This window comes from Rhipicephalus sanguineus, unplaced genomic scaffold (assembly GCF_013339695.2).
Source record: "Rhipicephalus sanguineus isolate Rsan-2018 unplaced genomic scaffold, BIME_Rsan_1.4 Seq618, whole genome shotgun sequence".
Lineage (NCBI taxonomy): Eukaryota > Metazoa > Arthropoda > Arachnida > Ixodida > Ixodidae > Rhipicephalus > Rhipicephalus sanguineus.
Genome location: NW_023615635.1, coordinates 41,656 through 62,541, shown reverse-complemented (window position 1 = coordinate 62,541; position 20,886 = coordinate 41,656). Strand labels below are relative to the sequence as shown.

Genomic DNA, 20,886 nt, shown 5'->3' with positions numbered 1-20,886 from the left:
TTCCGCACCAAACACAAATTCGGAAAGCGGGTGAGGCGATCGCTAGCCGAGAACTTCAGGAAGCGCCCCGCAACGACCCAGAACAACGAGGATGACGAACTCGCAGCGGCCGTCGACGCCAGCGCAGTAGGCCTAACGGACGCTAGTCCTACGAGCCCGTCAGTTGCCGACAACGTCGCGGAAAACGGCCGTGTGCGTCACGACACACAAATTCTGCAGCCCCAACAGATAGAAGACAAGAAGAAGAAGAAGGCAGAAGTGAAGCTGCAAGAGATTTCATCTGTTGCGGCGACGGAACGGAAGCGCAGCCTTATCGCTAAACGCGCGGACGCCGCGGGTCCCCCATCTGATAAAACGACCTTCACCATCCTGGACTTGGAGGCGGTAAATGCTTTGATAATATTGCATTTAAAGTGCAAGATTTACAACGGAGACGCCGAGATCAGGAGAGGCGAGCGGGAATACGGCCTTGCCGTCAAGCTTGAGCTAGTGTGTGAACTGTGGTGACGGGTCGTCAAAGTGGAGTTCGCCGCACGTCAACGGACAGCAGAAAATAAATCCATTCACAGTAAACGTGCTCGCCACCCGCCCAATGCAGGCTACTGGCAACAGGCAGACTGCTTTTAACGACATATTGTAATGATGAACATATCGCGTTGCGGCCTCCCACGAAAACGTGGCAGGCGTACGTGAAGAAGAAGCTAACACCTGCCGCTACTCTTGCTGCCTCGAAAGTCATGAGTGAGTGCGCGAGTTCGGTTCGCGACATCTACGCGGAACTCAAACGTGGACAATCCGGGAAACATCGCCGTGTCATACGACGGATCGTGGATGACGCGCGGACACTCGTCGCATATTGGCGTCGGTACCGTCATTGAACTGATAAGCGGCCTCGTTGCAGCAGAACTTGAAAAAAAAGGCATGCTCATGCTAACAATCAGTCTGATTATATGCCTGGTGCATATTAATCACTAAAAGTATGTGTGCCTTTGATACTTTTCATTCTGTAATGCTAAATAAAGTTTTAACCTTTTTTGCTCATTTTCTCGAAACATGGATTTTGGCCACTTCCCTTGTTTGCTTCTTCTGTAAAAGTCGACCTAGGACAGCTAGAGCTACAATTCTTTTTGCACAACCTAGCTAAATGTGCATAAAAAGCAATGCTGCAAGCAGATTTCAATCTGCAATTCCAATTTTTTTATATTAGTTTAAAATTTTCTCTTTTTGGCTAAGTGTAGGCCATGAACTCATTAGTGCTATAAATTGAGAAGTAGTTGTTCGATTTCCAATCAGCTTGCAGCGTTGCTCTCCTTAGGCTTTCTGGTATCTATATATGGGTTTATAATGATGTTATGTTGCATAGATAATTTTTTATTGTTTCAGCAAACAATAGAATGAGATTACTAATTATCTCTGGAAATAATTGACCTGTGTAAAATATAACTGGATAGTTAAATAAAGCTAAAAAACTAAACAAAGCAGTGCAGTTTCATCTAATTTGGCCAAGAAATAACCTATGGCATCTCTAAAAACCATGTCCCTCCTTAAGAAATGCATTGACTCCTATGGGCGTTCGCCGGTGCTCTGAATATTTTGTCGTGGTGAGAATTTCGTTCCCTCTGGATTTGGTTATCGCGGTTTTTGACTGTACAGTAGATCGCAAATGCTATATCATTTTGTTTGTTATTGTTCTTACTGCAACCCGAGTCCGTCTGCAGCCTGTAGCTTCAAGGCCCAGGCCTGTGCCAACCATGCTTACTAAAACTTTAAGCCCAGTCTGTACTTTTGGGTTGGGCCAGTCTCGTGCAGCACTGGAATGCTCAACTTTCACCCATTTGTGAAGCTCACAAAAGCTCTAGGTTGCAGGTGTAATTGTCCAAGACGTGCATCTTCAACATCCTTCCTGCCTGCTAAAACTCGCAGGGTCCCTGAACGGTGGCAGCCTGCGTCTGCTGGGTTCTGGCAGTGCAGGGGCAACGGCTGGCAGTGGGCCTCCTCAAGGTCCCCAGGGGTCGGGTCTCTTCTCTGCAGCGACTGGGGGTTCTAGCCACCCATTTGGTGCTGCTGGGTCAGGGGGCTACAATCCGGGGGCTGGAGCATCTGCCTTTTCGGGAGGATTTGCATCCGGCCTTGGGGTTGGCTACGGGGGTTCTTCATCCCTTGGACCCATTGGAACATCACCCGCTGGCCCTGTGGGCTTAGGTGAGTCTATTTTTCGCACTCTGAATGACCCGGCCTTGGGAGGCCAATAATTGCGGAAAAGCCGAATTTCTAAAACTGGCTTTTTCAAACTGTTCAACCTCACCCCTCCCTGTTGTCACAAACTCTTCTTCTCTTTCATTCCTTTACATCCCCTTTCCCCTTCCCAAGCACAGGCTAGCCGACCGGAGGCTTCCTCTGGTTAACCTCCCTGTCTTTCCTTTATCTTTCCTTCTCTCTCTTGCCTTGTAGAAAGCAGCATTATTACAATGAAACCTCGTTAATACGTACCTGAAGGCAATGCGGCATAAGTACGTACAGCTCGGACCATTTATAATGTAACCGCTTACAGTGCAGGACTTACAGTGGAGTTTTTTCTGACTCCTGTTTGCCGTCCCATAGAACTCCATCTATAGGCGTACTGCTTATGTGCAGTCCCCAGAAATGAAAGACTGGTTATAATGCGGCTGTTGGAAAGGTCTCCGAGAAGTGAGGGAGTGAGCACGCTTCTCAGCGGAGATGCGCCAGCCGGGGAGAGAGCGACGACACTGTTACGAAGGAGGAGGGGATGCGGAACGAGCGAGGAGCGGGGTGAGGAAAAAAGAAACGGGGTGGCGGTGGGGGAGGGGGCAGCAGCCCGACATGGGTCCGTAGTGTAAGGGGGAGCGGTTGAGAAGGGGCCACTTGTCATGCGCGCTCCGCTACAAATGGGCGCCCGCATCAAGTGCGCGTTACCGCTCTTTGTCTCTTCATTTTTCTGGCGGGAAAGTAGTTGCTTCGTTGTGGAGCACCGATATCGCGTGTGTGACCTCAATTCTCCTGCTGCGCGTGCTTAGCTCTCGCTATTTTCGCACTGTTGATACTCTACTGCTGCTGCTGCCAAGCCCAAGCTCCGTGAACTACCGTATTTACCTGCATATTTTGCGCTCCCCGCCCGCACGAGTCAGCTCGCGTGCGCACGCACGGAGATGCTTTGGACGGCCGCGGCCCTCACCGAGCAGGCGAGCGCAGTCATAACAAGACGGGCTGCGAGTGCAAAGTCTCTTCTTTCGATTACTTCGTTCTATTCTCCTGAAACCCGCGAACTACGGTATTCTAGGGACCGTACCAACCGTACCCAGGCACCCAAGCCTGTTCACGGGTTGTCTGAACTGCTCGAGCGTTCTCCGCCGTAAGAATGCATGCACGTGACACGGCACGGACTACTTTCTGCATCGGAGGCATGCGAGGGCCAGTCGCGAAACATTTCCCCATGCTGCCCCTCCCCCTCTGCATCTGTGCTGCAACGCAGCCTTCGTTGATTTCGGAAGTTTAGGTTTCGCAATCAGCCAGTAGCATTTTCACTGTTCTCTTGCGCTGGGCTGCAATAATTATTCGGCAAAATTCAAGCTCACTGTGTGGACTTTGCCTAAGAAAACGGGAACCGTGCCGCCGCCAAGCACTTCAGTGTGAATGATAGTCACGTTCGGTATTGGATAAAGCAGAAGTTCGCTTTTTAAACAAGACCGGGAAGGAGAGCGTTCCGAGGACCGAAGCATGGAAAGTTTCCTGCCGTTGAAGAATACCTATTCAAATATGTGTGAGAGCTTAGGTCCACCGGTATCGCCGTGCCGTGGCACCTCGTTACTCCCATTGGCACGAAGAGCTTCAAGAAGACAGGGCTGTCGAATGCGCTCGACGGAACCAAGGACGACGCGCTTTGGGAGGGCGGTGACAGCTGCCGCGGCGATGATTCTCGGTCGGACTTTTCAAGCAGTGATTCTGACTAGACCGTGCATGACCGAATCTGGCTGGTTAATGTACGTGCTAATTCTGTTAAGGGGTCGTGGTACCAGGGGCTATCTTGTTCATTTCCTGACCAGATTCAATTAAAAAGCACAGATAGATATGTATTTCTTTTTGCTGATTTTAAAAGTGCAGTAAATTTGTCTTTGACTCAAATAATTATTGAGATAATTAAATAATAATTACTACAGTAAAAACTTGTTAATTCGACACCTGTAATTCAGAAATTTGGATAATTCGGACGGCTCCATTGGTCCCGGCCAAAGTGCATGTTAATCTATGGGACCAAACCTTCGTTAATTCATCAGAATTGGGCTCCGCACCGCTTAATTCGGACAAATGCTGACGGCTGCTGCTACACAAAGTGTGGTAAAGCAGCGCTGGCACCACTGGAGCGAAACTGAAACCTGAGTGACATCGCCATCGTCATCAACTAGTGGGGGCGATCGCAGCGTCACCGAACGTTGGCGTCTTCTTTCTTTTCTTCGCTCCACTGCGCCTCCGACGCCATTTTCCCCTGTGTTGTGTCGGCACCGTCTGTTCTTGCGGAGTTCTCTTTTTTTCCCCCGTTGTGACCGCGTTTACATGTGAGGCCCGAGCGTGCGGCAGTAGCTGATGATGCCATCGACGAGGTGTCAGCCAAGTCCACCGACAATGACTGCCCGACCTTCGATGCTGTCCTTCCCACAGATATGACCCTTCAGGACTACATCGCGATTCACGATTGTGTCGCCACGACTAGTCTCCTGCCCTATCAAGAAATTATTAATGATGTTGCGACCTCATCGCACCTCACGGGATGTCTCGGAGGCACTTTTGATATTAGAGGACGTTTGCCTGAGCACTTCCGACAGTTTGCGTGCTGTTGGCCATTTGGAAGAGTTCAGAAAAATTGTAATGTCAGCCGGAATCTGCGCGAAAACGCAGACAACCATTGCAAAATACTTCAGAAAATAAACGTTCTTCTCCAACTTGATTTTAATGTTGTTTTTTTGTTCATTCGTTAATTCACCATTCTGTTAATTCGGACGTTTTTTCCGGTCCCGTGAAATTCGAATTAACGAGCCTTTACTGTATTATTTGGTGAGACAATAGATAATAATAAACTGCGCAGAAAGTTATGTTTCATGCATGAGTGGAAAGCAGAATGAATAAGAATTGAACTGCTGCAAGCAGTTTTCAAATCCAACAATAATTAACAACTCAGCAGCCCATTGAAATTGAGCATTTACAGTACAGCTACTAACGATCAAGAACACAGGCCATTTAAAAATTATAGAAAAAGAAAAGAAGGAATTTGCTTGCAGCATTTCAAGCTTTGTGCATTTGGCTTCATACAGCAAAAAACGTTACAGCTCTAGCTATTCTAGAGCTTGAGCAATTGTTGCACCAAACAAGCAGGGTGAGTAAAAGCTTGTTTTGAGAAAATGCAAGAAACAGATAAAGCTAATTTTGAACCACATGTAATAGAAGATATAAAAATATTTTTGTTAGATGATTAGTCTCCTCCAGGGACATACCCTGCATGCCTACTGCTGCAGCACACGACATTCAGAAGCAGCATATCGACATAAGAGCTCAATTTTGTGCTTTTTCTCAATCGAAATATAGCTTGTTCTGGTGATATAAATTGCTGTTGGGGATGAAATATCAATCCAAGATGTAAGAAACTTGGTCAGCACTTGCTACACTGCCTGTACGTTACGAAAATACTATATTCAGAAAATTGATTTTTTTCCATGATTTTTCATCTTTAAGACCAGTGTGCCCCCTTAAATACCCATCGTTCGCGCTCTAATTCTTTTTTTTTTTAATGTATTATACCGTGCGTGTTAGGACTAGATATTGCACATTATTTCGGATGTGTTCGCGAAAAAAAGTGTGCAAATTATGCGAGTAAATATGGTATACAGTTTCGGAGTGGCGTCTTGGCATGGCCGCTGTTGCACAGAAACCGCAGCATTGGCGGCCATGCAGTAAAGGCAGGCAACGTTGGGTACGGCAACTGCTACATCTGAAGGCCCATTCAGGCAGGTGCTTTAAAGTGCGCTAACGCCGTGCGGACCACTAAAACAATATTTTCTTTCAAAATAATCACTTCCTTGGCAAGAAACAAGCAGTGCGAGGTTCCTGGAACGCTATTTCAACAATCAACGTGTACTTAATATTTCCCTTTAGTGTCCCTTTAAAATGAAATATTTCACTTGGCAATATCTTTGCAGTAGAGGTATGAAACATTGGTACAGTAGACTCAGTAAACTGAAACCTCTTAAATGGAATTGCTGCTTAAATGGAACAGCTGCCTCTAATATAATTACAGTAGACTCCCGTTAAGACGCTTGAAGGGACCGCGGTCATCTGTTCGTCTTATCAGGAGTTTGGCGTATCAGAAGTGCCCCTAAAAAGAGATATGGTAACATGCCAAGTGCATCCAAATATGTTACTTGAAAACACTGAATGGAGTAGACCTACAATGGCGGCAAAAAGACAAGAAAAAGCATTTATTTGGCTCATCTAGATAAAAACTATGCCTTCAAACAGAGTACTTACACGAATCGTACGAGCACCCGATTTCGCGGGTTCAAAAATAAATTCATGTAGATAATGCTACCACATTTTAATGATAAAACTGTAGCACGCTCCTATGTTGACGATTACAAAAAAAGAGAGAGAGAGAGAAGCACAATTTTCCTTCAAAGAATGCAAAATTTATTGTCCTGGCAGGTCGTTTTCATCTGTGAACCTGTTTGCTGGCTCTAAGATCACTTCTGGATTGGCCTCGGTCGCGTGCTGTTGCCTTGACAAAGTCATTATACGCTGAGTTGCTTAAGAAAGTCTGCAAGGTTTTCTTCGAGGTCCAGTATTTTCCCGTTTTCGGCCCGTACTAACTTTTTCCTGATCGACGTGCAGCTGAAGATATCCCACGGTCACAAGCCTTGCCACGAAAGAGACACAACGCAGCTATATTCACTGTGCAAAATAGCCTTCCCTTGTCGTGCACTTCCATAATCAAAATGGCTGATCACAATTTGCACTTCACTGGGAACAGATACATCAAACGAACGCGAATTGACCACAAAATAAATGTGCTGGGCCGCCATTGTGTGATGGCGATGACAATGCACCACGATCATGGTTTGGTACTCGATTGTAATGCACAGACCGTTTTTGTTCCTGTTGTCGCTTTCTTTTTTTTTTCCCCTCTTTTTTTTTTTCCGCTGACTGGACTGACCACAGGGGAGGGGCCCCAAGCTCTTGTGTTCTTCTGTTCTCCTTTGTACTCCAGCTGGGAAACTGAAGAATGGGAGGGGAATACAATGGCTTGGGGGTCCAAGTTGTAAGTCCCCCTACTCAAGCCCCACCTCCCCCACCCACTGGCTGGGGGTGAGGGGATGCCGGCTTTATCCCCTGACTGTTCTTTTTCCTTTATCTCGCTTGGCTTCTTTGCTCCCAAAAGCGCTTTTTTTTTCTTTTGTGCTTTTTCTTGGTCACCTGAATGCCCAACCAAGACTGCAGAATTGCCAGCACCGCGAGAGTTCATCTTAACAGAAGAGTACACTTGGGCAGTTGGTCTCATACGAATTTTTTTTTTGCATTGAGTCTATGGGGAACCAAACAATCGGTCCTGTGTTGTTCGGCATAAGCGAGAATTCGTCTTAACCGAGTTCGTCTTAACGGGAGTTCACTGTAGTTTCGTACTTGAATGTGCACCCATGTTCATCTCTCCGTAAACGGAACTCCTGTTTAACAGAACATATTTTCCTTGCCCTTCAGGTTCCATTTATCAAGAGTCTGCTGTATGCTCTTGTTTACTTTTTTTAATTAGCTCATAAAATAATTGTCCTACATAAAAAAACGAAATATTTAAAAGTGGCAGGTAAATATTAGTTTATTTTTCATTAGCATGGTTCAGTACAGGTGCAATTATTGCGAGTGTTTTTCTAGTGTAAGGTATTCCTCCACTTTTGGTATGTCTTGCCAGTACAATTATTAGCTTCTTCTAATGCAATGCAGAGGTACAGCAGGTGCAGCACTGACTTCTGTGCTGCCACCGTTCCGGAGCTCTGCTAAAAAGATGATCGAGTCGTTTGAGCACTGGCCCTTATGCATAGGTTTGTATAGGGTACCGCACAACGTAACGGGGTGGGGACATACCACAAAGCCCTGCCACGCTGTGTGCGAGATGAACCTTTGTAAGCTCTTTTGCCGTTTTGTGGTCCCTGTCCAGACCGTGAGTGAACTTAAGCTCAGTCGCTGATGTGGAAAACATTTTCATGACAGTCTGCCATCCATTGCCATGCCTACATTGGCCGTAAGGCCGACCATTGCTGCTTTGCTGGGTGCTGCCACTAAAGCTAGTTTTACGCCCTGTTGAAACAAGCCCGAGAGCTGAATAACGACCTCACTAGACAAAATACGAATGAACGGCCTAGCTGAATGGCACTGTCTTCAGGGCTGCCGTTTTTTACCATATCGTGTGAGATTGTAAAAAAGTCGGTCCAGGTATGGGGTCTGAGGTATTGTGTTGTACCTTGTGTGTGTGTGTGAAGGGGGGGCAGTAGACACATGAAATAGTTTTTTTGAGAAACAAAGAGCACATGAAATAGTTTGTTCTTTAGAAGTGTTGTGTGTTGACCCCTGGAACTGTGGTGCAGGTCTAGGTGGGAGCACGGAGTCCCCCTAGGCGGACTCGTTGGAACGACGCGATGGAACGGCAGCCATGTTGGGAGGCAGTCGGGGCCCCTTGCTGCAACCCTTGAGTCGCCTACTCGGCGGCAGGGGGCCCCTGGTGCCAAGGGAAGCCAGTTCTACGGGGCCCTCGGCACAGTGGCGGCCTCTCCAGGCCCATGGGGCATGCTGCCCCAGAGCTTGACACCTCCTCCCCACCCTCCCTCAATGGATCCTCTTCCAACCTCAGCTTAGTGAGCACACCTGCCGAGTTCACTTTGCCGCAGTAAAGCTGTGCTATGTGGTGTAACCGAGTAACCTGTCGCAGTGTAAAAAAAAAACTGCACTAGTTCAAGTTATTCAAGTGAGAAAGGAACTGGTTGGCAGTAATGTATCGGTAGTTACCCCCTCTGTATAAAACTGTAAGAGGTTCAATCAACTTTTATGTATGTTCATGCATGCGTGTATATTACGCAAGCAAAACTAAAAATTACCCCCCCCCCCCTCCCTGGCGCGCGTGTGTGTGTATGCTACAATAGAAACACTTATACCGGTGTCACACCGTGCATTGCTGATCGCGATAAAGCCCAATCGGGATCAAATTTCCTAACAGTGATTGGCTCCCTTTTGCAGTTTAAAATAGGGAGCCAATCACAATAAAGAAATATGATTCGAATCAGGCCCGATCGGGATCAAAAGTGACGTGTGAATCGGTATTAGATGTGTACTACTGGAAATCGTTCATTACGGTTGCTGTAATTGAGAGGCAAGAAGAACTTTATTTCTTTCGTTGCCATCCTGAATACTCAACCGCATTGAAAATGTTCAGATTGTGTTTTATTTTCCAACTTTGTGCATCTCAGGTCCAGGATCTCCTTGTTGCGATATTGTGATGCGAGATGAGCCATTGGCTGACGTTCAGCTTATGTTACTAAAGCTATGAATGCACTGCTGCAAGGTTATTAATGTTGCCTGCTGCACTTGTTGGCAATTCAGGAACATTCGGGAGCCGATGATGTCGGCTGCACCTGGGGCTGAGGCCAAGTACTTGGTGCGAAATGGACCCCCTCACAGCGTTCTGGGTTCTTCCAATGCACTGGTGCCCGGCCGCACGCTCCAGAGGAAGTGAGTGCCCCTTTTCTTGGCTGGTTTTGACTACCCACCTCCCAGGGCATTCAACTGTCCTCTCGTAACACCTTCCCTGCATGCAGTTGTGCCAAGAAAGGCAAAGCACATTTTCCTGGACCTCATACAGTGAACTCCCGTTAAAAAGAATTCTCACTTATACCGAACAACATGACAATGTTTGTTTTGTTTCTCATAGACTGTGCAAAAACAAAAAAAAAATCCTCTTCAGAAACTGTCTAACAGGTACTCTTTTGTTAATACGAACTTTCTCAGTGACTGAAACGTTGGCGATTCTGCACAACGAACATGCAGTCTTGGTGGGCCATTCAGGCAGTGAGAGAAAGAAAAAAGTGCTTCCTGGTGCAAAGACTAAGCAAACACACGCGGAGGGAGTGAGTGAGATAAGTGAAAAAGAAAGGTCAGCAGATAAGGACAGCAAAGCTGTTTTTCGTTTTTGCTAGAGCTGTGCGAATAGCAAAATTCTGGGTGCGAAGCGAATTCGAATATTGAAGTGTGAGTGCGAATCGAATATTTTTCGAATATTTCTAAAATTTTCTAGAATTTTTTCGAATACTTCGAAGAGAAATTGCAGGAAAAAAGAGAGGATTCCTAAGAATATTCTCATGTAGCAACATGAAAGCGTTTTTTTTTTTTCGCTAGTTGATGAAGCACTGGCGGGTGTGTTTCATAGTTTCTGATCAAGTATGAGGCAATGTAGAGGCCGAATTCTATTTGTACATGATTTGGTGCAACCAAAGTGTTGCCGACAACACTTTACACGTGATAGGCAAAGATGCATTCTCCTCAGCCTCTCCTCCTCTATCAACTTCTGTGGAAGCCTAACTGATGTGGTGGACACGGGTGTGCTCCTTCAAGATCGGGTTCCAAATCTGCCTCGTAGACGTCGATATATAAGACATCTGAATTTTGGTTGCTAAAAAGCTTCGACTTCCGATTTTTTGGAATTCGTGCCAATTTCAGGTCCAAACAGCATTAATTGAGCCCCCACATCTTTCATCTCCATGTTGCCAATGCCATCGTTTCTTGAGTTAGTACATTTGCGACCGTAGACAGAGCTTGAAAGCAGCTTTGCCCGCAATACCTGGGTGTGATGAGGTGAAGCATATCGAAATCTAGGGCCACTTCCAATTGACGTTGACTGTCTCATGGCAAAGTTAAATCGTAATGGAGCTTGAAAGGCAGCTTTGCTGCAATACCTTTGGTGTGAGGTGAAGCATATTGAAAACTGAAGGGGTCACTTTCAATCTGACGTTGACTGTATTTGTTTTTGGGAAGTTTCTAATAGTAAAATTCCAGTGCGAATCGAATATCAAACACTATTCGAAAAATATTCGAAATTTCGAATATTCGCACACCCCTAGTTTTTGCTTTTTCTCGTTCGCTGAATGACCCCCAATACTGCAGTGTTCGTCACGCAGAATCATCAGCATTGTCAGTCACTGTGAAAGTTCGCCGTAACAGAAGAGACCTGTGAGGCGGTTTGTCGCATGTTCTTAATTTGTTTTAACCGAGTCTGTGAGAAACCAACAACAAACGTTCCCATGTTGGTCAGTCTAAGCGAGAATTAGTCTTGACAGAGTTCGTCTTAACAGGAGTTTACTGTATTTTCCTGTGCCTAATATGCACTTCCTACTTTTTAGAACTTTCAGTGGAAAAAAAAAAACCTTGTAAGATGCACCTATGATTAAATGGGACGCAGCTTTCGTTTCGCGAAAAATGCAAAATAATCGATTTTTTGAAAATCACATTTTCAGTTTCTGTAGACATTTTTCTATCAGATTCCAAATTATCTTCACCAAAAACCACGTAGAAGTGCTTTAAAATTTTGTTACGTCTGCCAAGGTGGCGAAAATTATTGCGGGAATTGCAAAAAAAAACACCGATTTTCAAAAAATCATAGCTCCGCAACGGCACCCCCGGGCACCAATATTTTGGTCTCGTGGGAAGAGCATTTCTCAGTCTTCAAATTCCCCGCCTCAGCTGGCTCCTCCATTCGAAAACAACGCACAAAAAGCAAATGTTCGAAGGTCGTTTCGAGGCCTCCGATTGGCCGCGTCCGCCATGTTGCCCCAGTGCGCCTCGCCATTGGTCCGATGCTCACGCGTCGCGATGTTACGGCTGTCGAAAGTCGCGCTACTTCGTGACACGTTCGCACTCGTCTGTTCACGGCTTGACGATCACGTCGAATATAACTGCGTTTTAGTTTGGAGCTGCAAGCGAAGCTCGATAAAATTACGATAGCGCGCCGCGCTCTTAGCGAACATCGTCACGCGTCACTCGGACCGACCCTTCAGCGTTGACTCGTCGGATCAGCGGTCGGAGGTTTACTTATCAATACTTCGGACATCGTGACGAAGATAATCGCGGGACGACTCCTTGTACTCGCGACCACGCATTACGTACTTTAAAACAAACATCGGGCACCGCGGCCGGCACGTCTACTGCTCGGAGTCGTCGCTAGGCCTAACTCCGCTCACGGCGCCGGCGTGCGATACGAACTTCGAACTTTGCAGGCAAGAACAACGCGTTAGCGGACCCGCGGCAGTGGCTTCTTCGCAGGCAACGAAGCGCATCGCCTGCCAGCTCCTCGAAACCGCGGATGGTCTTTTTACGCATCGGCTCGTCGCGCAGCGGCTACGCGTCGGCGTCCCGAAATGCGAGCCCAAACACGTTGCACGCCGATTTTTCGCCGCCGCACCTAGGGATATTGCGCATCGTCAATGAATGTCGCCACCCAGCACATCGCGTGCCAACTTCCCGGAATCCGCGGCCGAGCACTTCAAGGTGAAATAAAGCGCTATTGATGCAATTTAGGCGCGCTTGGAGCCGTGCGTATCGCCGCAAGCTCTCATGAATCATCTGAAAAAAAAAATTGGGGAACCCTTAAGCTTCGCCTTTAAAGTTGAACGCGATAGCGAAATCCGGCCCCCAGTGCGCGCTTCAACCACTAAGTGCATACTTATTAATTGTATTGTTACACACACGCACACGAATTCTACAGGCTTTCGATCTAAAGCAAGAGTCGCATGGCCTCCAAGATATACGCCGCGTGCCCCCCCTCGGATGCCATGAAAAGTCTAGGCATATTTCTCACAATGCCTCACAGATGGCAGCACATTATCTAGCGTTTGCTGCGTTGGCTTGATATGTTTTCCGCTAGTGGACATAGTTTTCCATTTTTAGAGCTGTTTGAAAGTTCGTGTGTGTATTCAGCTGCGATGGCTGCACTATCCCGGCCTTTTTCGATGTAGTTTGATGGCCTCGCGATTGCGCTTACACATCGCCGTATGGGCTCGTTTTCGTCGTGACACCTGCCGAACAAAATGCGTTGACTCTCCTTTCACTACATGACATTTATTAGTGTTTTTTTTTCCGAAGGAGCTGCAAGTAACATCGTGGCTTTGTGGTAAGCACCTGCTTGCCACGCGAACGCCCTGGTTCGATCCTCATTGAAACGGAAGATTTTGTCGTTTATTGTATTTGCTACTTTCTCGATTTTTCACTCACGGATGATTTTTCGCTCACAACCACGGTGCCGACGCCGACACCGGAATTTCTGCGACACGAGCTCTCTAACGCTATCGCGTTAAAATAAAAGCCTCGCAGGTAACCGTGTCCGCAATCTGTGAATGATGAAACGCATCACAGTCGAGGTTTACAAATAAGCTTGAGTGAAGCAGGGAGATGAGTTTACATCTGCCCAATTCGCGTCTTGAATAAACTGCTAAGGAATTTCTATTCCACCAATGCCATAACTGCCTGTTATTTAGGAGAAGGGATAGGTTGTCATGATGAGAGCCACTCTTAGTATCCTATAAAAATGATTCAATGATCAGTTGCAATCAAGACTGTTATGTTAGTGATAGCATGAATACAAGAAAGCCGGCAAATCATCATAGTACATGACCTACTTGCATTATAATACAGTCGACGTCCGATTTCCCGGACCCTCAAGGGACCGCGAAAACGTCCGGAAAATCGGGAAGTCCGGAAAAACGAATGCACATGAAAACGCACCTTTTTGGTAGGTATTTTTCGCTGACGGAGAGTGTCACGGCCGTAGTACAAGATTCCCATTGCAATTCAGCCAATGCATCGATTAGGTGGCTCTGAAAAGAGCCGTTTATAAAAAAGAAAGACGACGTGGCCGGCGCTACCTGGTCAGCACTACTGGGCGCAAAGAAGTCGCCTATTTTCTTTTGCACGGCGTTCCGCTTGCCCGCGATCATGTCTGCCTCAATTTCAGTCAATGTCATGTTGCCGCTGTACACCGATGACAGTGTCATCAGTGCTCGCGTCAACTCCGAGCTCGCTGGCTGCGTAGGAGCTGGCTCTTCGTTCTTGGTGTCGGAGTCGTCGGAATCTTCCGTAACTTGACGAATGACTTCGTCATCGGTCAACCCCGCACATAGCTCGAGGTCTATGTCAGCGTCGGCGAATCCCTCAAAGGTTATCCCGGCTAGAATCGACACGCCGGCAGCGTGCAGATCGTCGAAGGCAACGTCCGCGATGGCAGTTCGTCACACCTTTGTCCACTTAGGGCGAGACGGCCGTCTCGGCGTCGAGTGTGAAGCCCGCGTGGTGAAACAGTTCCGCAGTCTCTTGCGTAACCGCCTTCCACGATTCCGCTAGAATGCCGACGGCAGACCTGAGTCAACAGCTCGACGCTCGACGAAAAATCCGCTCGACGAAAAGCGCAGCACGAAACAGCTAAGGACTCAGTGGATGCTGAAGGTCGGGAAACGTGATCACTGAAGATAGCGCGCAGCAGCAAACGATCAACCGCAGACACGACCGCAGAGCTGACAGAACAACACGTGAACGAACACAGTGAGGTTTGGCTTGGGTAAGCTACGGCTGGCAACGGATTGACACGTGCGGTTTCGAGGTTACGGCAGCCGCGGCGCGGTGCGGCGGTGCTGTTGGCCACACCCGCGATGCGAGTATGGTGGGTTCGAGGATATAAAACAGCCAAAATGGCGGCTTCGGTGGTGACTTAGGGTCGGCGGTTAACAGTAAAAAGACCGGGAAATCGGATGGCGAAGGCTATAAGCGTCCGGAATTTCGAACTTTTTAATACATTGACTCTATGGGGAACTTGACGGTGCCACAGATGAGTCCGGGAAATCAGGCATGTCCGGAGCTTCGGGCGTCCGGGAAATCGGACGTCGACTGTATCTTGTTTTTTGTCATGTTTATTACACCACTTCATAACTTCGTTTAAATAAGATCCATGCTACATGTTCTTTGTATATCAGAAAAGGATTTTAAGAAAAAAGAAAGAAAACAAAGGCACAACAGATGAAAGGCCACATGTGCAGGAGGTCCAACGTTATAAAACACACCAAAGATCACAATCTTCTTCTGTTTTAGAGAAGCAAGGCACCTCAAACTAAAGACAGGGCACTCAAGAAACTGCACATTACGAAGGACTCAAAAGATTACGACCCCAGGGCCTTTTGATGAAGTAATATCGTTGGTACAACTTTAAGGGGGGCGTGGGTCCTAATATTTTTTTCTTTATTTTTGAGTCAATATGAACTTAACTTCACTGTCTTGACCAGTTTTTTATGCTGATTTCAAATCTGTAATTAGTTTTTTAATAGCTGCACTAGTTCAAAAGATCTCGAGGTTCGAAAAATAATTAGTGCCTGCTTCTTACGGGACTTTTAGGCAATTTCGACCTACTAAAACCAATATGTAAGTGCATGGAGCCAATGCCCAGATCATGCTGTAGGGGTGATGCTATTTTTATTCCCTTGAGAGCACTGTGAAGATCAGAAAACAAATGAACATTCACTGGTGGTTATTTTTTCTGGTTCACTCTCATTAGTATCTTTAATTAAAATTTGTAAAATGGTGCTAGAGTAATGCAAATAGCATCACCCCCCAGATCATTTCAATACGAGTGAAATGATACCAAATTTGTCATTTTTACTCAGCAACAACATGGAAAAAAGCCCCGTAAGGCTGAGTGCGTTGAGCAAAAATATCAAACTGAGAAAAACGCATTTGAAGTTTCAGACAACTGTAAATTTTGTGGAAGTGCAGCCACAGCACTAGTGGTTATATCATTTGATAGGTTTCTTCTTCACGAGAACAGCCATACCAAATATGTGACCATGACCTGCCAATGTACTGGCAAAATCTTCTTATAAAGCCACATTGTGCACCCAGTACCAGAGTGATAAACTCCACCTTTAGCAATTCATAGGCCTGTACCAATTCCTTGCAAGCTAACGAAATACAAAATTTTTCTATGAATGTGGCTTTGCAACAGGCAAATAAAATAGACAGAGAGATTAAGTCTAAAAAGCACGTGGGTTATTTATTAAACCAAAAATCAGTTTTATTCTCCAGCAATAGCACTTGGCTCAACAGCAGGCAAGGGCTGTACTCGGGTCCCCTGCTGGTTTGTGTAATATTGAAAGTCTGTGCTTGGTGCCACTACTGTATAAGTGCTCCTTTTGCAACTTCCAATGTCAGTTTTTAACCTTCTCAAGGCTGTGGAGCACAAATCAATTTCCCAAAGTGTAACACGGTGTCTCTGCAATTTCGGTGTTGCTCTGTCAGGTCGTGGTTGAAGCGACTACCGTTGCACCCTTGTCGACAGTATTTGTGGCCCTAATTTAATGCATTTCACTTCAAATGACATTAATTATCTTAGCACCACTATCACCAGCTACCTTCTACGAGAAACGCTTCTCGCGCGAGTCGCACCTATGATAATGAAGCACAGGCTTTGAAAGCAGCCTATACCCTCTGCCTTGAAAAAGGTCACTGCTTGAGCCGAACTCGGAACGAAGCACAAGCCCATGAATGTTTTTATCACGATAAGTCCCGCGGATAAATTCTGTGCCATTTTCCTTGCTGCGGTTCACCAACATCCAACGGCTTGAACTTCCGCTGCTTCGTTGCGCGCTGCGATGCCAAGCACTCCTCCCGTCGCTGTATTTCCCGCGCACTCGGCAGTCCCGCATAGTATGCCATACGAACGCGTTTCGAATGCCACTGAAGCGTTGCCTAATGATCCGATGGCTGCAGCTTGACCAAGGGGAGGGAACCGGGCGGTTCTCGTAGACTCGACGCTCCGGTAGCGACAAGTAGTTTCGGCATCGCGCCCTGTACGCTTGGCGCGTCTTCTTTACACGGGAATCTCCGGATGTGCCAGCACAAAATAAGGTAACTGTGTGTCGGTGGGCCGCACGAAGGCGAGTGTAAGCAGAGGAAGATGGCACTTGTAACAACACACGAGCACACGACACCGGCAACACGGCAGTCATGAGCGCAGAACAAAAATACAAAAACAAATGCCGCCTCGGGTTGCGCCAGCCATGGGAGGCGTGAGAGAAGGGGCTCGCCTCGCGCGCGCGCGCTCTGGCCAATGAGCGTTCTACAACCACCTTCGGAAAAGCGCCGATAGCGGCCGTTTGTTGTGCAGCTACGCCATTGTGAAACGCCGCAAAATGTACACAAAGAAAACAGCTTCAAAACAAGCCAAAGATGGCGGCGATCAGCCAGCTGCTGCCCCCGCGGCGCGCGCGGGAAGTTTGAACAAATTTTGTCTGTTGAGATGCATTTTGCGGCTCCCGTGGCGTTTTAAAAATAAGTTTTAACCCGTTTCCCGTGCGAAATCGGCGATAATATTTTGAGGGCAGCTGCTTAGGGTGCAAACATGCCTAAAATGCGTTTTTCTCAAAACTGATTTTCTGTCCATTTTTTACTATTCTAAGACCCGCGTCCCCCCTTAAAAGCCGTTTTCTCAAAACAACTTTTCTTGCTTCCAGCTTCGCTTGTTCCGCTGATTTCTCAGTGACCGCTGAGTCTATTTCAGTTCAGTTTTTTGTTCCATATTCCTTGAAGCACAGTTCAGGGCGTGACATTCTTGCTTTTTCAATATGGCCTTTGATAATTAGCTATTTGACAAGTTGCACAAAGCCTCGATGCCTGTTGCACAGTCACCTCATGAAAAATGAAAACGAAAAAAATTTTGTTGCAAATAAAAAAAATCTAAGAATGTCATGCCCGCAATCGGACATCTTAGAATGCATGGCACTTTGAGTTTCCTATCGCATTTTTTGAGCGAGTCAGACTCGGAACAAGAGCAGAAGGTGAAATATATTGTACATCAAAAAGTTAAGATATATTCATGAAATTTCTACAGTAGCATTAAAAAACATTTTAAATAAGTGTGCCTATTTTCATCAAAATCCATGAAGAAATAAGAAAGTTGGTATCGAAAGCCACGTCCCCCTTAACTCGGTGGTCACAATAAAGCACAATTATGCACGCTGGGTACAGTTGATGTTAGATATATCAAATCTGAAGGGGTCACAAATCTATTCAAATTAACCTGAGTTCGAACTAATGGGCGTCCCTTTGATCAGTGGTACAGCGCTCAATACAGTGGACTCTCGACATACAGTCGACGTCCGGTTTCCCGGACCCTCAAGGGACCGCGAAAACGTCCGGAAAAACAAATGCACGTGAAAACGCACATTTTTGGTAGGTATTTTTCGCTGACGGAGAGGGTCACAGCCGGAGTACAAGATTCCCATAGCAATTCAGCCAATGCATTGTTTAGGTGGCTCTGAAAAGAGCCGTTTATACAAAAAAAAATACAATGTGGCCGGCACTACCTCATAGGTCAGCACTTGGGCGCAAAGAAGTCGCTTATTTTCTTTTGCACGGTCCGCTTGCCCGCGATTATGTCTGCCTCAATTTCAGTCAACGTCATGTTGCCGCTGTACACCAATGACAGTGTCATCAGTGCTCGCGTCAACTCCGTGTTCGTTGGCTGTGTAGGAGCTGGCTCTTCGTTCTCGGTGTCGGAGTCATCGGAATCCTCCGTAACTTGATGAATGATTTCGTCATCGGTCAACTCCGCACATAGCTCGAGGTCTTTGTCAGCGTCGGCGAAGCCCTCAAAGGTTCTCGGCTGGAATCAACACGCCGCCAGCGCGCAGATCGTCGAAGGCAACGTCCACGGATGGCAGTTCGTCATCGTGAGCCTACGAGGTGGCTTTGTGCGCTTCGAAGGCGCGGTCCGCGGACGAAGCCGAAGGAGCGGTCGGTGCCATTGCTGTAAACGGCGAATCCGCTCGACGAAAAGCGCAGCACGAAACAGCTAGGAACTCGGTGGATGCTGAAGGTCGGGAAACGTGATCACTGAAGGTAGCGCGCAGCAGCAAACGATCAACCGCAGACACGACCGCAGAGCTGGCACAGCTGACAAAACAAGACGTCAACGAACACAGTAAGGTTTGGTTTGGCTAAGCTACGGCTGGCAACGGATTGACACGTGCGGTGGTGCGGTTTCGAGGTTACGGCAGCCGCGCCGCGGTGCGGCGTAGTGCGGTGTTGCTGCTGATGCGAGTATGGTGGGTTCATGGATATGAAAATGAAAACAACCAAAATGGCGGCGTCGGTGGTGACTTTGGGTCGGCGGTTAACAGTAAAAAGTCCGGGAAATCGGATGGCGAAGGCTATAAGCGTCCGGAATTTCGGACTTTTTAATACATTGACTCTACGGGGAACTTGACAGTGCCACAGATGAGTCCGGGAAATCAGGCATGTCCGGAATTTCGGGCGTCTGGGAAATCGGGGTCAACTGTAGTATTTTTTACACTTTTGGATGCTACGTTTTCCCTGCTGCCATACGCAGCGTGAGAAAACTAAGGGGGGTGGTGCGGTCTATTTCTGTCTTTTGGTGTACCGTTTTTAATAGTGCTTTCCTCACTGGTGCAGTATCAACTGATCAGTAAGCATTCCTCTGTGAAGACAGCTTGATAGAACATGATGTTGCTATTTGTTGTTGCAGCTCGAGCCTGGAGAAGCCCCCTGGCCGCAGCCGCCTCTTAGAGGACTTCCGAAATAACCGCTACCCTAACCTTCAACTCAGAGACCTGGCCAAACATAGTTGAGTTCTCCCAAGACCAGCATGGCTCCAGGTAGGGCTTGGTCAAAGAATGTGTTACTGCTGTCTCTCTACAGTCGACGTCCGATTTCCCGGACCCTCAAGGGACCGCGAAAACGTCTGGAAAATCGGGCAGTCCGGAAAAACGAATGCACGTAAAATTCACCTTTTTGGTAGGTATTTTTCGCTGACGGAGAGGGTCACAGCCGGAGTACAAGATTCCCATAGCAATTCAGCCAATGCCGTTTAGGTGGCTCTGAAAAGAGCCGTTTATAAAAAAAAAAGATACGACGTGGCCGGCACTATTTCATAGGTCAGCACTTGGGCGCAAGAAATCGCTTATTTTCTTTTGCACGGTCCGCTTGCCCGCGATTATGCCCTCAATTTCAGAGTCAACGTCATGTTCCGCTGTACACCAATGACAGTGTCATCAGTGCTCGCGTCAACTCCGAGCTCGTTGGCTGTGTAGGAGCTGGCTCTTCGTTCTCGGTGTCGGAGTCATCGGAATCCTCCGTAACTTGATGAATGATTTCGTCATCGGTCAACTCCGCACATAGCTCTACATACTGCCATACTGCCGTAACTTGAGAACCAGTGAACATAACTTCGTGAAATTTTGTAATTCTTCTAATGCTTTTGCTATGAGTCTATCCTGAAAATTTCATTAAGGGGGGACGCGGGGATCGGATCGCGAAAACCTCGTAAAAAATCGATTTTCAGAAATTACGCAATTCGGCATCTGCAATGCCTATTCTATGCTGTACCAAAACTATTCTCTGAAAACCTACTCTAAATGCTCGAAAAAAATAAGTTTGTCAGCGCGTTCGGCGAAAAAGCAGCTCAAAATCGCGAAAAACACCGATGTTCGCGAAGCAATTGTTCGTCTTTCGCGCCACCGATCGCCGCCATCTTGGTAGGCTTCGGACCGTCGATGCTTCGCCTTCCCGCTTTCACGCGTTTCAAACGTCACCGGCGAGGAGAAAACCCACAAAAAGCAAAAAAAGGAGCACATGGTCATACGGGCACTCGAAGCGCCATTTTGTGAAAGCGGGCCTCCGATTGGCAGGCGCGCTGCAAGGAGGCTCCCCATTGGCCGCTGTCACACCAAGAGAAGAGTAGCCGCAGCAGTCGTCTGCATCACAAACCACGTTTCGCGCACGCTTTTAGCA

The 20,886-nt window shown here is 47.2% G+C and overlaps 1 pseudogene; it reads left to right on the top strand.

Moving 5' to 3' along the window:
- The window catches only part of LOC119377921 (pumilio homolog 2-like), a 120,031-nt pseudogene that overhangs the window by 69,474 nt on the left and 29,671 nt on the right, over nucleotides 1–20,886 (top strand).